This window comes from Lagopus muta, chromosome 4, assembly GCF_023343835.1.
Source record: "Lagopus muta isolate bLagMut1 chromosome 4, bLagMut1 primary, whole genome shotgun sequence".
Taxonomy (NCBI): Eukaryota; Metazoa; Chordata; class Aves; order Galliformes; family Phasianidae; genus Lagopus; species Lagopus muta.
In genome coordinates, this window is record NC_064436.1 from 3,515,892 (window position 1) to 3,536,096 (window position 20,205).

General features: G+C 36.7%; 1 long non-coding RNA gene across 2 annotated transcripts in view; it reads left to right on the forward strand.

Annotated features, from left to right (window-relative positions):
- LOC125692445 (uncharacterized) overlaps positions 1-17,746 on the forward strand; it is a 51,362-nt gene extending 33,616 nt beyond the window's left edge. Inside the window, exons 5-8 of one of the 2 annotated variants that reach the window (XR_007376665.1) lie at positions 4,978-5,123; positions 7,218-7,353; positions 12,292-12,463; positions 17,646-17,746. This is a non-coding gene — a long non-coding RNA (uncharacterized LOC125692445). Of the gene's footprint in view, positions 1-4,977; positions 5,124-7,217; positions 7,354-8,447; positions 11,012-12,291; positions 12,464-17,645 lie in introns of those variants that run through there. The other variant, XR_007376666.1, reaches the window with a different exon arrangement.
- Positions 17,747-20,205: the final 2,459 nt, after the last annotated feature.

Sequence of the window (20,205 nt, forward strand, 5' to 3'; positions counted from 1 at the left end):
ACACAGGGGCCTGCAAGCAATATGGAAGGCTACTAAAGTACTGAGGGTAACTTCCTGGTCCAGGTACTGAGCAGGCTAATCAGAAGTGAAGTGGTACTGAACCTGGTGCTCACCAATGCAGAGGAGATCATGAGAAATGTTAAAATTGGAGGCACCCCAGACTGTAGTGTCCATGCAGTGGTTGAATTCATGATCTTGAGGAATATGGGCCTAGTAAAAAAGCAAAGACAGGAGTTTGAACTTAAGAGAATGAACATCTATCTGTTTAAGGAATTTCTGAATCAGATACCCTGGGAAATTGTCCTTAGGGACATAAGAATGGAAAAGGGCTGGCAGCAATTTAAGTATTGAAGAAATGCACTTTGTTTTATATTCAGTCTCAGAGCAAATTCCAAAGCAGCTTGTTAGTGTGTTGCATAGCTTGAGTATCCACAAAAGATCATGCAAAAAAGCTTAACAGCTACCTGTACTATAAACATCTACATTCATTCTTCAACAGAAATGAAATTTGAATCCTTGTTTCTCTTAGGGGCAGAATGATTTTGCAAATTGTTCAAAAATTGTGTTGCACAGTAAGCTATTGGCAATGAACCTACCTTGTTCTCATTTTCCAGTTTTCCTCTGTTCTTTCATTCTTCTCACTTTGTAAGCAGAGGTGAATTAGGAATAGAGTCAAAAAAAACAGCCTCCTAACAACAACTTCTTATTTGAATAAGAATAACAAGAGCTGACTTGTGCAGGCTACAAGGTACAGTAATGAGAATTAGTGGTTACTTGAGAGTGCAGGCTACATAAGGCCACTTTATCAAATCAAATATGATCTATGTGAAATATAGTTCTCTTAACAAATGCAGTAGGAACCTGTCAGTATTTGTACTTAAACCAGGATGCAAATGTTAGCACTATCATTTTATTCAATGCTAAAATGAAGTATATTTAAGAGTGCATTGAAGTGCACTAAGATTTAGTAGGAAAATAATCATGCTACAGTCAACACTTCAAAAAGATTCGTTGTTAACAAGCAGAATTAAGCAAGTCAAAATCTCTTCACCTCTTAATTTAGTGAAAGTTGTTGATTTATATGTAGTGAAAATACTCGAACTAACAGGTAAAAAAAGACTTGGACTTCTATTTGCTCATGTAAGTGCATAAAAGAATGTTCCACCTGGCATGACACAGGAAATAGTTCAGCACTGAGCACCAGTACAAGCAGTCAAGCAACTATAAACTGTAAAGAAGAGAAAGAGCAAAATAATAATTGTTTACTAGCAATATTCTCTGTGGATGCAGACACTGAAGTAATTACAGAAAGGGAAAATTCTATTAAACAAAGAATTGTCTTGTTCACTCTGATATTGCAGAAACCTGCGTATTTTATAGTTTTGGCATGCCCATAATTTCAGCCCTCATTCTTTTCTTGAAATCTTGTTAAGCCTTACGTGCTCATCTTTCGCTTTTAATTCATTCAATTTAGGATATTGCATAATGGCAACAAATAGATAACAAAGTAGAATTACACTTGCTGCATCTTATTCCTATTTGCATTTTTAAGGCCCTTAGTTTCTGACTCTCTGCCAGTAGAAATTTGCTCTTTTTGCCTTAATGAGATCATTTTTTTCCCTGCCTTTTTGAATGCAATCATACAAGGATTTTGCAAGTTCACTACAGGATTTAATTTATCTTTCAGAACTTCTGTTCAGGGTTAGAGCTGAAATACCTCACCACTTATAGGGTAATTATCACGTGAAGTGTGTTGTGTAGGCTTTGCTTCAACATGCTTCATCTTAGCTTTCACTTTCTTCTGCAAGAAATTTGAAGATAAAGTACTGTTAGTAAGCCATGTTAATTTTGTTGTCCATTTTACTTGCAGATGACATTTACTAACTTGATATAAGTCTACTTATTAGTAAACAAGACTTCAACATTAGTATTGATAGAGACAGCTGATGTGAGTTTTCTGCTCTCAGCACACAATTCCTCCAAATTATACTTCTTCACAGATAGCTTGGATTTTTCATGACTCAGTGAGTTAACAGTGCTGACGTTGTCTTAGATATCCCAAAACTAAACTATGTTCTAATAGTAAATACAAAACGCTGCATGAAGAGGTATGTCTTAAATCTAGCTCTTTGGTGATTTAGGAGGAAGTCTATAGGCAGTCATGCTCACATTGTAGTCCACACAAACCCCATCTTTCTCCTTCTGAAACAGACTGAAGCAAAGATAGATGGGAGAAAGAAGCTGAAGGGGAAGATCATGGCTATCTTGTAAAAATGGTTTATTCTTAACCACTTTCTCTTTTACTTACAAACCCAGAACTTAGAATGCAAATTGAAATAGTGAGCAGCAGAGGATCAATACTCTACCTAGCATGAAGGCATTCAAACTCGGATTTCTAAGGCCAGACCAGAAAGAATGCCTTTGTACCTGAATGAGAAAGAGCACAATTAGAAAAATTACTAATGATCCTGGTCGTTAGACAGAGGGAGATGAGATCAATGCATGTTGCAGCTGTGTCAAATTAATAGAAGGAGAAGCGCAGGGAGCATGAACTTTGGAAACTATCTGCATAAAGTCTGACTGGAAGAAAGCTAAAATTTATGGGATTAGTGGAATTAGCTTAAAGAAAAAACGATTGACAGATACAGTGTAGGTTATGTGAACTAATAACACACTATTTTTGCAATGGTTTGACTCATGCAGCTGTAAGGAAGATGGAATTAAAAAAAAAAGGAATCTGAACAATGCAGGTAGAGCACCCACCATTTTTAAGGGATTTTTATATCTTGCTGATATATGTTGGGGCTCTCATCCAGTCTTGCTGTGCTGTGTTTAGGTTAATCCAAAATGATCTATTATTTTCTTAATATTACAGGCAATAATCATTATTTAGTTTTAAAGATGGCTGTAATTTTTCTAAAATAACTTCTTGGTATCAGAAATCAATTTTGACATGATATACATCTTTATGGCAAAAGATGATGATGGCAGGGTCTTTGAGCAAGATACAAGCACTGTTGAGCAGTAACAGATAATCAGAAGGGAAAACCAGCTCACCCCCTTCCAATAACTTGTGACAGCTCAAGAGAAATACAACCTCCATCCAGAGAGATGCTACTCATTTGGCTTCTAACCCTAAAGTGTGGGTAAGGAGGAGTGGATCCAGGCTCCACACCTTCCTGTCGTTCAGGTGCTTTGCTTGCAACTGAGCTCCTTCAGTTAGCCACTCCTTCTCATCTGCTGCTCAAACATTGGTTCAGGCCACCATCTGGCAATTCCACAGCAACAGCTAATGTGTAAGATCTGTTGATGTGTTCAAATATATGTTTTGGTAAAATGGCAATAAATCTATGCTATTCTGCTAGCAGAAATCATAAACGGACTAGATCAAATGAGATGCATTTTTTTCCCCAGTGTTATCTTAATGTTACTGTCATGGTGATCTCTTAGCCAAACATCTACTATATTTTTACTGTACATGCTGTTTCTGGATTTATTTCTTTTCGTATTCTACTTGTGCTGTGTTTTTACATTATTTGCCTTGTAAACCACTTTCAAAGATCTGCAGTTAGGAAGCAGTATTTCTAATTTTGGGGGGTAAGTAGGGAAATGTAACCCTTTCAGTTTGAGCAGTTTGGCTTCTGAAACCCTTCAGAGCTATCTTCTTTCTTGCTATCTCAGCAAGGAATATTTTATCTCATAAAATACCAGTGTTTTTGATGGCAAGAAATAAGTAGAAATAAATCCAGAAAACTTCCTTCCTGCTTAATCTGAAAAAATGTTCTAAATGTTGCTCTAGTTCTGCGGGGCTTGCTTGAATTTATTTTCCAGTTGACCTTTACAACATTCCCTTAGGATGTGTGGGCAGATCCTTGTTCATTAGAATCTGATACCATCAGTGTTCAACAAGAACAAGATACGCAGAAGATACTGTCAGGTTATTTTTTTGCCAACTCTTTCTATTACAAGCCTGTTTGTGAGTAGCAGCATCCTGCTCCACATACTTAACGATTGTTCTCACACCTCACAAATACATAAGAAACAACAGCAAGGTTCCAGTTGCAGTAATTCTGGAGAGGATAAACAGAAATTTCAAGGAGGAATTAATTTGAAAGGCGATTGTCTTCCTGCACTATCTGCTTACTTCTTTTACTTACGTATTTTTTTCTTACTGGGAAGGACAGAGGTTTAACACAGAAAACAGAATTTCAATATGAAACTCTAGAAGTGTTCATGTCTGAATTTCTCTGGTAGTGAATAAGACAAGAAAGGGCATGATTGCATGTAAACTGAAGAAGGTATTTTTACCTTTCTAATATAATTTTACCTTTCTATTTATTCAGAGAAATTGCACACAATTTCTTGTCTGTGATTTATGTTTCTGTTTTCATGTATTAGTTTGTGCAATCTGTCTCTTGGACCTCAGGCAATTATCCTTATGTTTATGTGAGGCATCTGAGCACTGACGCTGGGAGTGAAAAAATTTACATCCACAACCTCCTTGGGTAGCCTGTTCTAGCACTTCACAGAATCACAGAATCACAAGGTTGGAAACGACCTGCAAGATCATCTAGTCCAACCACCCTCCCATTCCTATCAGTGCCACAAGCTACTAAACCATCTTCACACCCTCTGTGTGAAAAACTTCCTCCTGATATCTAACCTAAACCTCTCCTGTCTCACTTTAAAGCCATTCCCCCTTGTTCTATCACTATCCACCCTTGTAATAGTTATATCCCCTCTTGTTTGCATGTTCCCTTCAAGTTCTGGAAGGCCACAATGAGGTCTCCCTCATTGGAGGAGACTTTTCCAAGCTAGACAATCTTGTATTGTAAGATTGGATTGTGAGACTGACTGTACAAGGTGCCTTGACTGAGCAAAACTGCCCAAGGGAGAGTGGAGCAGGAAAGGGCAGAAATTTGAATGCAATAGACTGAGTTTATATTATACTTACTATTTGTCTTTCCAATGTAAAAGGCATCAGGAAGAAAGAAGCCAATCCTCAAGGCAATATAGTGGAATCATAGAAACCGTCTATTCATACTTATTTCTGAAAGGACAAGTAATACAAAATACATCCAGTTACAAGAGGTGTTTGAGAAAATGACATGGAACGTCTGAAGGTAAGATGCAAAGTCCTTGTTTAGTCTTTGATCGTGTTTCCTGAGGGATCAGCAGTTCATTTGATAACACAGGTGCAAGTGGAAATGAGAACTATATATAAAATATCTTTAGCTGTGAAGCATTTGCTATACACGCTTGCAGAGTTCATAATTCTGCTTACAAGATAGCTATTAAAAGTATAGGTAAAACTTTCCTTTTATTCATCTGTCAAATGCTGAACTTGGATGTTTGAGTACTTAGTTTGATTCCCTTGGTGTGACATTGTCTAGCTACAGAAATTAACATGAACGATTTTTTACTTTTCAGAAAGGCATGCCTATGAATGTGCAGAAAGGGAGACATTTTCTATAAAAGACAACTAGAAGATTGTTTAGGACATAGTTCTGTTTTGCATCGTGCAAAGTCTATGATTAATTCATAGACTTTGTGTAGACCTTTTGCATTGAGCTCAATTTTACCCAGGCAGTGGAGCTCTTTAGAAAGAGTCAAGAGCAGCAGCATAGTTTGATATTGAAAGCCAAATTCAGATTTGAAACAAATAGTGCAATCTCACTTCTCCAGTTAAATTCCATCAGGTCTGAATTTAGCCCAAAGCATTTCAACTCCAATCTTGTGGGTATCGAATCTTTCATGAAGTTTTCTGGTGGTGATACATTTCACCTTCAGTCAGTTGTATAAAAAACAAAACAGGAGTGCTAACTAGATGAAGGTAATGGCAACAGAAAGCGAAACAGTTAAAATACAGTCTGAACAATTTAAAAAAAATTATAATAAATCATCATATGTACTCAAATCAATTCAGTCACTATAATAAAGTAATGACTGTGCAGTGCACTGATGTATAGAAAATATCAAACACGAAATATTACCAATGATTAACTATCTGTCATTTCACTGCAGACAATAAGTCACCGTCCTGAGAAAGCAGTTATGATAGAATATAATATAATAAAGTCATTTGGTAGCTTCCAATAGGGAAACCAACAGCCAGTCTCTGCAGCCAGTGCAACTTTAGAGGCAACTGCTTCTTATCCTGACTGCAGCCCTTTAAATGAAGTTTCCCTTCATTTCTGGGAACGATATTGAAATCAAGATTTGTTTGTAATAGCAGTAGAAGTTGCTCTTTGCTTCTCTTGCAAACATTAAGATAGTTTCTATTCCAGCTTAGTGCTTCTTTTCTGGCTTGATAAATAACTGTTCTTCAGTATTTCTAATAATCAGAATAAAATGCTGGCTATGCTCTGCTCACCATTTGTTTCACCATTTGTTACACTTTTATTTGCTTTTTTTTTTTATGTATATAATAGAAAGGTAATATGGGGAAATTGATTCCTTAATAATTGCAGTCATAATGCTACAACTTTAATTTCTTCAGAGTGGAATGAATAGCTGTTGTATTACTTTTTAATTTACAGGTTGGAAATCTAGTGAGTACAGAAAGGTAAAATGTATTCAGAGCTCAAAAATGAGCACTGACTGTATATGGATACAATAGTGACGATAAGGAATAAGTAATAAATCAGATAATGCATGATAAAATTAGCTTTAATCTGAGGATGACAAAAGTATATGCGACGTCTATGGATGAAGTCTTGCGAGCTGTTACTACTGAGATATCATCTATTTTGTCACTAGCTCAGCAAACGCATGCCACTTACACCTTCTTTAATAGCAAGACAGAACAAAAATGGCTGAGGTACTGGGCTGTTTTTTGCGCCATCCTCTGTAACAGTTTTTGACATTTAACACTCCATTTTGAATACAGCAGAGAGGTACAGATCAGGTGACATTTCCAGTAAGAGACCAATGGGAATGTGTGTTATGCTCCTGGAAGCTTCAGGCCAAGATGTAAGTCTCTGGTTTGTTTGGCCCTTTTCTGTTACCTCACATCTAGGGATTTACTGTTAGGAAGAGCTGTCACTGTTAGAGTTGGAAACATTTCTGTCAGCTCTGAACAATACGTGTTGGCTGAACTCAGTTCAGTGATTCACTGGAAAAAAAAAATAATGCAGATCAGGCACAGCTCCCCATCTGTCTCCTGAAATATTTTCACGTGGTCTAAATAAGATTTGTAACATTTCTGAATCTTGTAGAGACAGCCAGTGGCATCACTGCAAGGGCAACTTCCAGCTGTGATGTTCTTTCTTCCTGATCCACTCAGCAGCTCCTGAAGGAATGAGGTGAAAATCAACATTGCTGTCATGATGCTGGGTATCACCAGCCACAACAGTAAGTGTTTGCCTTTTGTGTGACTTCCAGACGCTGTCATGGCTAGGGGGAACCTACTATTTGCTGTTTCACGAGCAGCACCAAAAATGTTGGAATGTATTTAGAGCAGTTATTGGTTCATGAGGACACTGGAAAAGGCTGCTAAGAATTGACCGCTCCAGCTAAGAGAATAGTGGAGGAGTGAAAACCAACATGGTGAGCTTTGGGTTATTCTAATGCATTAGGAATTGTAATGACATTCTTCACTACATATGAGCCTTGCTGAAATTCAAAGCTTCTAAGTCCTGACTGGGTTTGTACTGTTTTGTTTTGAGCGTGAGAATTATCCTAAATAATGATCATTAGAAATGGCTATTGTGGCAGCTTTGATTATGTGCCAGCTACTACTAAATTTCTGTGCGATCTGCTGTAGGAAACCTGCTTTGGCAGGGGGGTTGGACTCGATGATCTCTGGAGGTCCCTTCCAATCCCTACAATTCTGTGATTCTGTGATTCTGTACATTTTTGTGGTTTGGTGTAATGAGCGTTCTTACAGTCAGTAAGAACTTCATCACTGAAATTAATTTATGTTGTTTTTTTTTACAAACTACATTTCTGTAATTAATCCTAGAATTCTCCCTATGACAGATTTTCTCTACATATAAGAAAATCTCACTGTAATACATTTTTCTTCTATTTTTCATCTATTTAAGCTTTTAAAAGGCATGTGATTTGGATTCTGTTCTTCAAAAGAAAAGGCTTGGCTATGGTGAGCTATTTTAACAACTTTAAAATTGTCACTCTTCCACCTTGACAGTACTGACTTACTGATTAATAGGCCATCATCTTGCCTTTGTATAAAGCAATCTCTCTTGGCTCCTGCTGAATTACCACAGGAGCTGTAAAACAGACTGCTGCACAAAGGACAAGTTTCCACCACTCAAAACCCAGTGAGAGCCACTGAATTGTATTAGGGCAGCAGCTCCTGGCTCATGATGAGTTCCTCAGGCAGATGACCTATTGCTCTAAATGAGGACAATTTACTAGCTTGGACTTGTAGTCTCCTCTGAATAGAACTGAGCTCTTCTAAAATTCTACATTCTCTTTTCTTTCAGCTTTGATTTCTGTTATGGGAACACTGAGCAGCCAGGTTAAAAGGATTCACACAAACCTTGTGCTCTCTTTGTATTTTCACTGAATCTCAAAGTAGATCTTTAGTAGTGCACAGTTAATCAATTGACTTGAATGAATTGTCTGCATGTCTGGGATGGAGAAGCTGCAAGCATCTTGAAAACAGGGCTAGAGAAGTCATATTCTGCTGAATTATTCCTTATAGCAGCGTGGAAACATGTTATTCTGAAGATTTCATGCTTTTTGCAAATCTTTCATTCAAACCTGTAATGCTTGCACCACTTTGGCTCTTGAGAATTTATTTATTGTATTTGTAAGTCGTTCATTCATCATCGAAGTGGAGCTGTTCTTCTTACTAAAGCCACAAAATAGCTGCTTGAAAACAGAATCTTTGTAATACAGCAAGAAACAACTCGAGAACAAAATTTAGAAGAATATTTTGCTCTTTTCTCCTTCCCGTTTGCTATGCAAGGCTTCCATTCTATGTGCACCCTGTTGGTTTATTCAAGTACGAATCTGCCTCCGGTATGTATTCTTGCTCCAGTATTTTGCATTTCTAAATGGTAACAGGTGTGGAGAATATAATATTTTGCCACCTACTTCTTTGGTGGTGCTGATTGCACCCAGTTCACAGTTTTATTTCGCTCTCTCTCCCTTTTTTCATTTTACCAAAGTTAATAGCATCACATTTCATAATTCTTATATTTATTATTCATAATTCTCTAATGACAAATTCTCTTGATGCATATCCAAATTAAACTTCTTTTAGAGTTGGAGTTAAAAATGGTCATTGTTTTGCTGCCTCCCCACCTCTGAAGTTTGCATTTCATTCTTTCAGGCAGTGTTTCCTGAAGTTTATGCATCTCACAATTTGAGGTATAGATTATAAGGTCTTCAAGATAAAAGTAGATCAATTGAAGAGGAGCTTCATCATCTGAACAGGAACAGATGCATTTGTGGGGTCATTTATTCCTCATTATAGGAGGGACTATATGACCCTTATGGCACTTACACTTCAAACAGGCAATAGGTGGATGTATGGAGTGTTATATTTCTTTGAAACTCTTGTCTGAGCTGTTTAAAGTTATTTGTTATACAAAGATTCATGTTAAATATATCAATAAGCCACACAGTAGATCATAAGCATCACAGTAGATATTTACCATGCAGAACAATGTGAGCAATACATCCTAACAATTTGGTTTAAGTAATACATGGGTTATCAGATACTCCATGGTTATCTTTTGCACAGCTGGATAGTGAAATCTGTAGAAGTCTATTGCTAGGATCATGCTTCAAATTGTCTTATGTTTACTCAGTTTAATGGCGGTAACCAAAAAGATTGAGTTTTGATTAGTGACCCGTGACTAGGAGTGACTGCAGGCCCCCAGCAAGATTGTGGGAGAGCACAGTCCCATTCTCTGTGAGCATTTTTTCATTGTGTATCTATATTTGATTTACCTGCCAATAATAACATGCTTTGCACTGAGATGACAAAAGGCATTCACACTAGACATCATAAGCTTTAACAGATCTGCTTTTGTCAACAGCTCTACTCTTGTAGATTCCTATGTTTTCTTTTATAATATAGACAGACTGTTCAGATAGCAGATGAGCTGTTCTATCTTTCCTCCATTTACACCCTTTGGAGAAGGTCAGTGAAAAAGCATGCACCATTTATATCAACCTGTTTTGAAGATTTTGAATGCAAATAGCATCTCTTCTGTGTATCCTTATTTCCTGCCTTTTACCTCTTTTTTTGAGCTGGCTTACCAAAGAGTCCTTCAGCTTCAGTTGTGTTGGCTTCTCTCTTGCACTGCATTAGCCTCATGTTCAAAAAATAGGTATGTGAAGTTTCATCATGACTTGGAAAAGAATAAATTTAAAATGAAAATCAAAAGAGAAATACACAAACTATCAGAGGATTTAGTGCAGTTCCCAAAAGCTTCATACTTTTAAAAACCTCTCCAACATTCAAGATTTTTTTTCCAGTTTATTTGTAAGACCAACAAATAAATATTGGGCAATAATGGTTGGTGTTTTTTTTAGATTATCTACTACATTTCTGTAGAGTCACTCCAACGTAAGCTTTACTTAGAACAGTCATCTGCATTTTCACTCTGTCCCTATGGATTTCACTCGAATGTATCTTACAATGTCTCACTTGAGTATTCCTCAGATAATCATTTTTCCTAACTCATCTCAAATCTTACACTTATTCTGGAAATTTCTTGTCTATGGAATACTTTTTTTCTTCCAGTAGATCCACAGAATAATGCTAGTGTTAGTTCTGACACGGGCCAATGCTTCTGTGAGCTACAGAACTCTATTTTCTGGATGTGAAATCAAGGGTGATCAATCTCACACTGTGGCTTGATTATGTTTACTATGAACAGGAGTTGACAGAACATAGTAACCATTCACTTAAATCTTTAATTTCAGTGGCATTATGTTAGATAAAAAAGGGATTTGTAGCTGCAGGGTTTTGGTTAGGAAATAGTATTTAAATAGTAGTTCTTCTAGTTGTGGCTCAAAAATTAAGACTATTTAGAGTACTAAATGGAAAACGTCTTGTAGTTGCAATTGTGCTGTTGCATAAAATCACATCCAAATTATTGTTGTTCTGATTGTGAAGTACTTTCTGTAACTGCAGTTGTATAATAAAGGGAAAATTAGTATAGTGCACTTATGAGGCTCGTACTGTAATTGTAAAGAAAAACGACTTTCTTTGCATTCAGCCTAACGTTTTCTAACAGGGCTATTTGCATTCATAAAGTCAAATTCAAACTGTGAAAGTTTAGGCATTTTGGGATACATGAACCTGAAATTAAAACAGTGAAATTGGTTGAGGTGTTCTAAATTGAGATTTATATCTGGGCAGCCTCAAATCGAGTGTGTGTGTGTGTGTGTGTGTGTATATACACACTCCTTTTCCTGTTTTCTTCAACCCACTTTATGCCTTTTCCATTCAGAACTGTGCTGCTTTCTGCTACATATATATATATGTATGTACATATACATATATACAAGTATGTTACATACATTCTGGCATGTATGCATGCCAGAATCTATACATGTGTATATGCCAGAATACATACTTGAGGGCTTGTCTTCTGACTGATTAGTTAGAATTATTTAGCATATTCTATTTAACAGAAAAATATTTTAAATTAGAACTGAGCTGTTTCTCTTGCAGAGTGTGTATTCAATAATGAGCTAATCCTAGGGAACAGAAAGGATTTATTCAATTTTATGTAAGTTCACCTGCCAGTCACAAGCAAATTCCATGTAAGAGTTGCTTGTTAATTACTCTAATTTAAATTTTAAGTAAGGAGATGTGAGAACAGCCAAGATGCTGAAGATAGCTTTAAAATAAATTCATCATTATTTACAGTGATATATTGATGCTTAACATCTAAATATCAACTTAAACATAGATAAATACTGAAGTTCACTTAAAAGTACTCTAAGTGAAATAACATTAAACTGATGTGAGTTGAACAATATAAATCAACCTAAGGAAAAGAAAGGGCAGGAAAGCAGCTTTAATAAAGCAAATGAAAAACACAGAAGGAAAAGTACATTTGTACTTAACCTGTTAAAACTACTTAGTATTGGGCTAATTCTACTCCCAAAGAACTCTGGAAATTTCACATCTGATTTCAGCAACAAATAGGTGAAATAGGTCAGGATCTTTTTTACTCAGCCTCATACTACATCCTAAAATAATTTGAGCTTTCATTGAAGGGCTGATTAGATTTTACATACACTATTGTCATGTTTTTATAATTTTGTTATCTGTATTCCACATTATAACATTATGCAAAGCATGGGGAATTGAAGAGTTAATACTCCAGTTCCAGGGACTGACAACTTTCCAGATACCTGGTTCTCAGAAGAGAGAAAAGAACTACACCCAGTGGACTTCATGTTCAAAGAGGAAGATAAGCCACGGGAGGAAGTCACGGAATCTCTCTCTCTCTTGCTCCTTCAGTTCAAAGTAAGGCTTTCATTTTCAGACACTCTCTCTCTCATTTTATTTGGTTTCTTAGCCTCAATTCCAATTACATCTTCTTATATCTTGCATTCTGATATCATATTTAGTGATACTAAGTGTTCCTCCTTAGATTGGTGCCACTGCCTGTTTTGGGGGCCAGCTCCCTTCTCCCTACCCTTCCACTTTTCCATTCTCATTTTTGGGCTGGGGGGCCTACCGGCCTTCCGCCCCCTGTCATGGGCACAGATTGATCTAGATAACTGCATGACAGCTTGTATGAATCCTTCTTCCTTTTTTTTTGTTTGTTGTTTGTTGGGTTTTTTTTTTCTTTGTTTGTTTGTTTTGGCTATGTGAGAAACCTTCTTTGTTTTTTGGCTCAAAGCTTGCTTCCTGAGGTTTTTCTTGTGATAAGACTCTGAGTGACTTGTCAAGGAGGCAAGTTGTGAGAATCCTTCTCTGTTTTTTGGCTCAAAGCTTGCTTCCTGAGGTATTTCTTGCAATAAGACTCTGAATGATTTGTTGAGGAGGCAACTAATGGGTGCTAACCGTGTGACAATGGATATCGCTTTGGGGACATTTGAAGGCCCCTTCCCCCAGAGCTGCTTGCTCTGTAGAAGAGCGGAAGAGAGTGCTCAGCAGTGTTCACTGGCGGAAGATCTGGCCTGTGGCCAAACCGCTCCAGCTAAGTATGGAAGGCTGGGGGATGATACCATTGTATCTTGCCAAGGCAAGATGCAAGTTGGTGCCTCCCTGCTTCCTCTGATCTGCTGGCAAGGCCAGAAAGATAAGAACAAAGGAGGTTCCTGCTGAGATCCCAGAGCCAGAAGCTGCCACCGCAAGGAGAACTGACTCAACCACCTTGGGTTTGAGCTGTCACTCAAAGGAGAGCTGATTCGACCACTTTGGATTTGAGCTGTCACTCCAAAAAGAGCTGACTCAACCACTTTGAAGCATTGAAAAAGGGCCGTCATCACCATGGTCATCATCCTTCGTCGTCATTGGCAACAGGACAACTCTGCCTGATGACCCACTGCTACTGAAGATCAAAGACTGAACTACGAACCACACTGGATCCATGGTGGTGACTATCTCCCTCTTGCTGCCTATAAAGACCCCTTGCTTCTTCTTTTCTATCTTTTCTATCACCCTCCTTCCCTTCCCCATTACCCTAATTCATAATAGTGTCCATCCTCCCCTTCCCCATTTCCCTAATTAAGATTTGTAGTAAACTGGTCGGACCAACATTTGAACCGTTGCTTCTTAATCTCACGCCGGGTATATAGATAATAAAAGAACCTCCTCTCCCTCCTATAAATTGGAGTGAGATAGGCTCAAAGCTTTCTTCCTGAGGTATTTCTTGTGATAAGACTGACTTGTCTAGGAGGTGAGTGATGGGTGTTGTCATGTGGCAACCAACATCACTGTGTGGACAATTTTAGCTGTTTGCCTTTGGAAGATAGTGCTCAGGATTGTTTACTGACAAAAGATCTAGCCTGTGACCAAATAACTCCAGCTTGCTTTGGGAGACTGGGGGATGATGCCATTGAATCCTGTGAAGGCAAGATACAAGTTGGCACCTTATCTGCTGGCAATGCAAGGAAGATAGGAACAAAAGAGTTTCTGCTGAGATCCCAGAGCCAGAAGCTGTCACTCCAAGGAGAGCTGACTCAACCACTTTGGATTTGAGTTGTCACTCCAAAAAAGAACTGACTCAACAATTTTGGACTTATTTATAAGTTTGTACTACCACTGAAAGGTGGCCATCATTGCCATGGTCACCATCATCATCAACAGAACAACAATGCCTGATGACCCACCGCTACTGAAGATCAATTGCTGAACTATGAACCACGCTGGATCCATGGTGGTGACTATTTCCCTCTTGCTTTCTATAAAGACTCCTAGCTTCTTATTTCCTATCTTTTCTATCGTCCTCCTTCCCTTCCACATCTTAATTCATAATAGTGTTCGTCCTCCCCTTCCCCATTTCCCTGATTAAGATCTGTAATAAATAGGTCGGACCAACATTTGAATTGTTGTTTCTTAATCTCACAGATAGTAAAAGAACCTCCTCTCCCTGCTATAAATTGGAGCGAGACAATTGTTAAAAAATTGCCTGATGCTATTAGAAAGTTGTCAAGGCAAAAGAAAAAGTAGCAAGAAACTATTTGAAACACAACTTATTAAGGTAACAAATTATTTTAATGTGATGATGGGCAAATGTGTAAAAATCTTGAAGGACAGTGGCAGAGGGAGGTAGTTATTAGATATTTTAAATTGCTCTAATATATCCTAAAGCTTGTACAGAAAAATTGAATAATATTGTAATGCTGAGTGTCAGGCAGGAGCAGAAACCGCCATTATAATGTTATAATAACTCATAACACTCTTTCTTCTATTCTGTGCTTATGTTCTCCTGCTCTAATATGGCCTAAAAATTTAGCAGGAGAGGTGAATCTCTGAGTGCATTGCTCCTTTGGGAGCAGCTTCAAAGCGTAGAACCTGTCAGAACAAAGGCAAAGAGTATCTGTGGGATCCTTCACTCCATTAACTGAAGGAGATGAGCAGCCAGCAGCAGCTTCTCCATGGTGAAGAAATCCCCTCAGAGGATGGGATGAGTAGCTGAGTGGAGAATTTCTGCTACCGAGTATCAGTATCTTTCCTTCTGATATATATTGCCACACTGGTAATGTCTGCCTTTTGTTTTTGGTTAATGAGGAACTTGACAAACTCTTATTTCTGGCCTCTTCTCTAGCTGTTCTGAAATGTTATAAATAGAATATAGATGTATTTATCTTTGCCTCCTATGAAGGGATGTGGGGATAAGTATTGCTCTTTGTTTCAATGCCATGATATAGAAACTCTGGTTATCTGATATTCTTTGAAAGCTCTTTTTCTGAATCACATATACAGCCTGTATTTAGGCTGCAATTTCCTTTCAGCATTTCTTATAACCTATAGGACATTTGCAGTGGAGATATATATCTGCTTCAGTTAGAATAGCTACAGAAAGGAACTGAAAAAGCAAGTCAGGATATTCTGTAATCTCATTTATTGCCCACAAAATAAGGGTTTTTCAGTATAATTGTTGGTAATATTTAAAGATTCTGTTAATTTCAAGTTTAAGTACAATTATAGCTTTCTTAGAGAAAGAGCAAGACTTTTGTGATTTTGACATTTAGTGAAAATTCTGATATAGTGTCCATTAGCAAGTCTGCTTCTGGATGAGAAGAGTGTTTCAGTAATTCACCTGAAGGGAGAACTAAAATAAAATGCTTATGATTTATTTTATGGAAATTTGATGTCATTTAAATTACAGTCAGTGTGCGTAGCAAAATCATAACTAATTCCTTGCACATCAAAAATATGGAAATTTATAAAGAGCACGGAGAGTTCGCAGTGCTCATACATTTTTTCCAACTGAGCTATCAAGTAGCTAATTGTCCTGTTCTCTACTTTGTTATACTGGGCACGTCTATCGGAGTACTAATTTGATGGTGGCTCTGAAGATTGTGACTCCCAGCTCTTCATCTGATCCTAGATTTTCTGTGAGCAGTGTGGCAGCCCCAAAAGACAGTACAGACACAAAAGTCATATATTTTCTCCTGTACAGAGAATGTTTGCTCCTGGGATTGTTCTGAAGACAAAGAAAATAATGTTAGTGTCACCAAACTCAACTGCTGAAATGCATCTAAAACGTCTTAACCACTGGGAAATCCACTTTGAGCTGTAGTTTTTCTGCCATCGAACAAGCTGGTTTTCTGAACAAATCAATGTGATCAAAAACACCGGTTTCTTCCTAGTAAGACCAGAAAGAAAATCAAATGATAGGGGTTTTTGTGTGTGTTTTTTTGGTTTGTTTTTAAGCATTATAATTTCAGCAGATTCTGAATGTATGGCTCAGCAGTAAAGGACTGCAAGTTAGAGAGGTTACTTTCAGTGACATAATCAGAAGAATGACAGCATTGTTCTGCAAGAATAGGGTTGTTAGCTGTCTACTCAAATTCCAGTTTGGGTAATTACTTTGTCCTTAACTAAATTCACTTGCGGTTCCAAAGGGATGCAATCTTAAACTTCTATTATAAACCATTGTATTAAATCACTGCAGCCCCTGTGGTTCACGCTAGAGCTAACCTTGTAATTCATGGGTGTCTGCAAAGATTTTTGTATGGTTTGCATTCAGTTTGTGAGTCCTTTGAGATCCTTGTGAAGTGATATGTGTATTTGACAATATGACATCACTTTCATGGGGTAGATAAACTGGGGAAAGTGATTTCTAGCTAATGCAAAATAAATGTTATAAAATTTTCCAAAACTTCAAAGGGAAGTATATATATCTTTTAGATATATATACATATATTTTTAATTTATTGTTATTTTTTTCAGATTTTTTTTTCTCCCCTTCATTTATAGTTATTTCAGTAATTTGACCAGCATTTTTGTGTAGGAGGATGGAGGAGATCAATGGGAGAGATAATGCTTGGGCAAAGCGAGAAGCTTACAGCATAATCCTCAACTGAAAGAGATGTGACATTGGTCAAGTCAGAGGAGTACTGGGCCTATGTCCTCCTCCATCTCAAGGCAGGAGAACAGCTGCTACTAAGAATTTTTTTCTCCTAGTCCTATACTGGTTGTTAATACAAAAATAAGTAAATAAATAAAAACTCCTGAAGCAAAAGCTGGAGCATTTGCTTCATTAGCTTTCAGATGAAAAAGGGGGAGAAATATTCAGACATGCATTCTAGACTGCTGATGGAAAGTATCCCTTTGACTTTGTTAATTACACCACATTGAAAAGACTTTTCATTCCAAAATATCTCAAGAGGCTAATTAGGAAACAGGATTCTCAGGCAATGCAAAATAACTTTCCTTTTATTTCTATTTTAGTTATCAGCTGTCTACTTATTTTTCAGTCTAGAAAAAAAAAAAAAAAAGATATTTTTCTCTGACTCTCAGGCTTTACCAATAGTAATAAAAGTTATTACCAAGAGAAATACACAGGCTCATATCTGCAGAGATGAATTTTTGCTGTATTATTCCCAGATGCTTATAAAATCCTCCTTTTCATCAGATTCTATGATTTGAATATATTATTTTGCAGGTGTATAATTTGAATTTCTATAATCCTTACTGTTCTTGCCATTGCTTGTTTTTTTCTTTTTAATCTTTAATTTTTTTTTTCCAGTGCAGTCTTTCCAGAATGTCTTCTTGAGATAGTACATCTGACTCTTACAGGTGGTTTGATGCAGTTATCGACACGCTCTTGAACAGTGAAATCTATTTTGTAACTACTGTTTGGTAAGTACTAATGATACTTAGCTTTTTCAGTGTGAAAGCCTGCATCGTTAGAGAACTGAGGGGATTTAACACATTTGTGAGTTTGAAATTTTAATGCCAAGGGTCCAAAACAGGATACTGAGATGATGAGAACAAGCTCCATTGTTTACTGCATAAAGATTGGTTGGAGGTTTTAATTGGTGGGAAATTAATCCAGACGAAATGGTGAAGCTTATTATCATACATTCTGTCAATGTCTTATGGATTTTCTGTATTTTTCTCTTCTTGAAAGAGTTTTGTCAATGGTAGAGCTTTCTCTGGTCCTTGCTCAAGTCAATGGCAATATTGCCTCTAGCTTAAAATCTAAAATCCTCCCTTTTCATATACTTAAAGGAGCAACAGCTTTGAGGATGAGTGTTTCATAACAGGTGTATTAATTCAACACATATTCCCCTCCAAACCAAGCAAAGCATAAGATCAAATTGGGTGGTACACCAAAAGTCGACTGTAAAATCAGTAATTCTTTTGAATGAATGGATTCAAGTGGCACATGTGATGTTCTAATAGAAGAATGCCACCTTATATATATATACATGTATATTATACAAGGGCTGTCATATTTCAAAAATCACTGGAAAAAAACAAAGCTTTTCTTTTTACCTTGTGCTACCTAGACAATTAAAAAAGTGACACGTAATGCTTTTAGTTTGTCAGCAAGTTTGTCTCACTGCCAGTGCTAGTTTCAGAGCTACATTATGAATTTCAAAAAGGTTATTCAAACTGTGTAACAAATATAACAAGTTTTTAAAGCTTTTAATATGTTATACGAACTTCTCTTTCTAGGTTTGGTCCACAGATTTTACTTTTTATTTTCCATAAGCTTTTTTGCCGTATAATAAGAAAATTTTGGAAACATCTACTACTATAAACCTGTCTGATTGTCTCTAAGTTTGCATAACATGTCAGTGATGTTATTTCCTTGGATCTGTCCATCTGTAGACTCATCTGCTATTGAACAAAAATTTCCATTACTTTCCCTGTAGAAGAAATTACTTTCCCTATTTAGTCATACATTTGTTTGTTTTCATCTCTTCCTATCATTCTGAGTGTACTCTATGATTTTTAAACTGGCAATTTTATAGGTGTTAAAAGCAAAGTTTTACTCCTGGCTGAACACCAGTAAGGCAGTACTGAGCCATTAAGCACAGTGCAGCATTCTGTGTCCAGTATAGTTTAATGACCTATTTAGTTCATTTCCCTTTGGGTGTGATTAGCTCAATCAATAAACTAATTACCTCTGGCAAGGCCTGATATACGTCTGTGCTTTTATTTCATCACCAACTTCAACCATATTTCTCTTCTAAATTGTGCATGTTACTACAAATTCTTTTCCATTTAACTAGTTTTCTCTGCCTATTGATTCCCCAAACAAGCTGCCTCCATTTTTTACTTTTTTTTTATACGGTCAGCTGACCAAAATAGGAAACGACTGATGATCAAATCTATGCAGTCCTTTAAATATCGGCAATACACCACAATCAAAATATGTCATGCATCTAAAATGGTGAATAAACTTAGCGTTATGATGAAGTGGAGGTTTATTAGAAAGTGCAGTCAAATTGCAATGGAACCAAACTGCAATCATTGAACAATAATTATTTTAATATTCTGCTTCACGGTGACTTTTGCAGAAATGTCCTAGGGAATTTGAGAAAAACAGTACATTTCACAGAAAGTTGCTTGAACTATTGTAGTTAATTGTATTTTGTTATAGCATACTCAATGTAAAAGAAACCCTGAATCATTCCAAGAAAATTCTTTTCATTTTTAGAGTACTGTCTCTAGAACTCCTGCATTTCTGTGTAATTTATTTACTTAATTCCTAATGAATCAAAGTAGTTTTCAGAAAGAGATTAAACATTCATATAAAAAAAATATATATACTAGAGTGTATTACTTGTACTATTATTGTGTAGTAAGCATAAAAAAATAAGACAAAATTCAATTACAGCATACTCATTTAAAAAGTTTATCCAGGCAAAAAACATTAAATACATTAAAAGTTGAAGAAAGGAAAATTCTGTCATAGATAACATTAGGCTCGGAGTGATACACTTACAAAAGCAAACATCAAACAAACTTTCTATAACAAACGCTACTTTAAATCTAATTCCTGAAGACTACAAATCTGCACTGTAATTCAGTGAAAGCCTGCATTTTATTCTCACAAGAAATCTCAGTGAGGAAAATAAAAATCACCTACTTGTGAACTAGTGCTACTTTTTCAGAATTTTTTTAACCCCCATAGGCTTTTCTAATCATAGAGAAATGTATGATGTACAGGTAATTTCTTTTATTACTTGGCAGTTACGAAGAGCCGAATTCTAATATGAATTCCTCTTGTGCAGCTAGATAAGGTGGAGATGCTGCACATGGGAATAGGAATACTGAGAAATGACTTGCACACA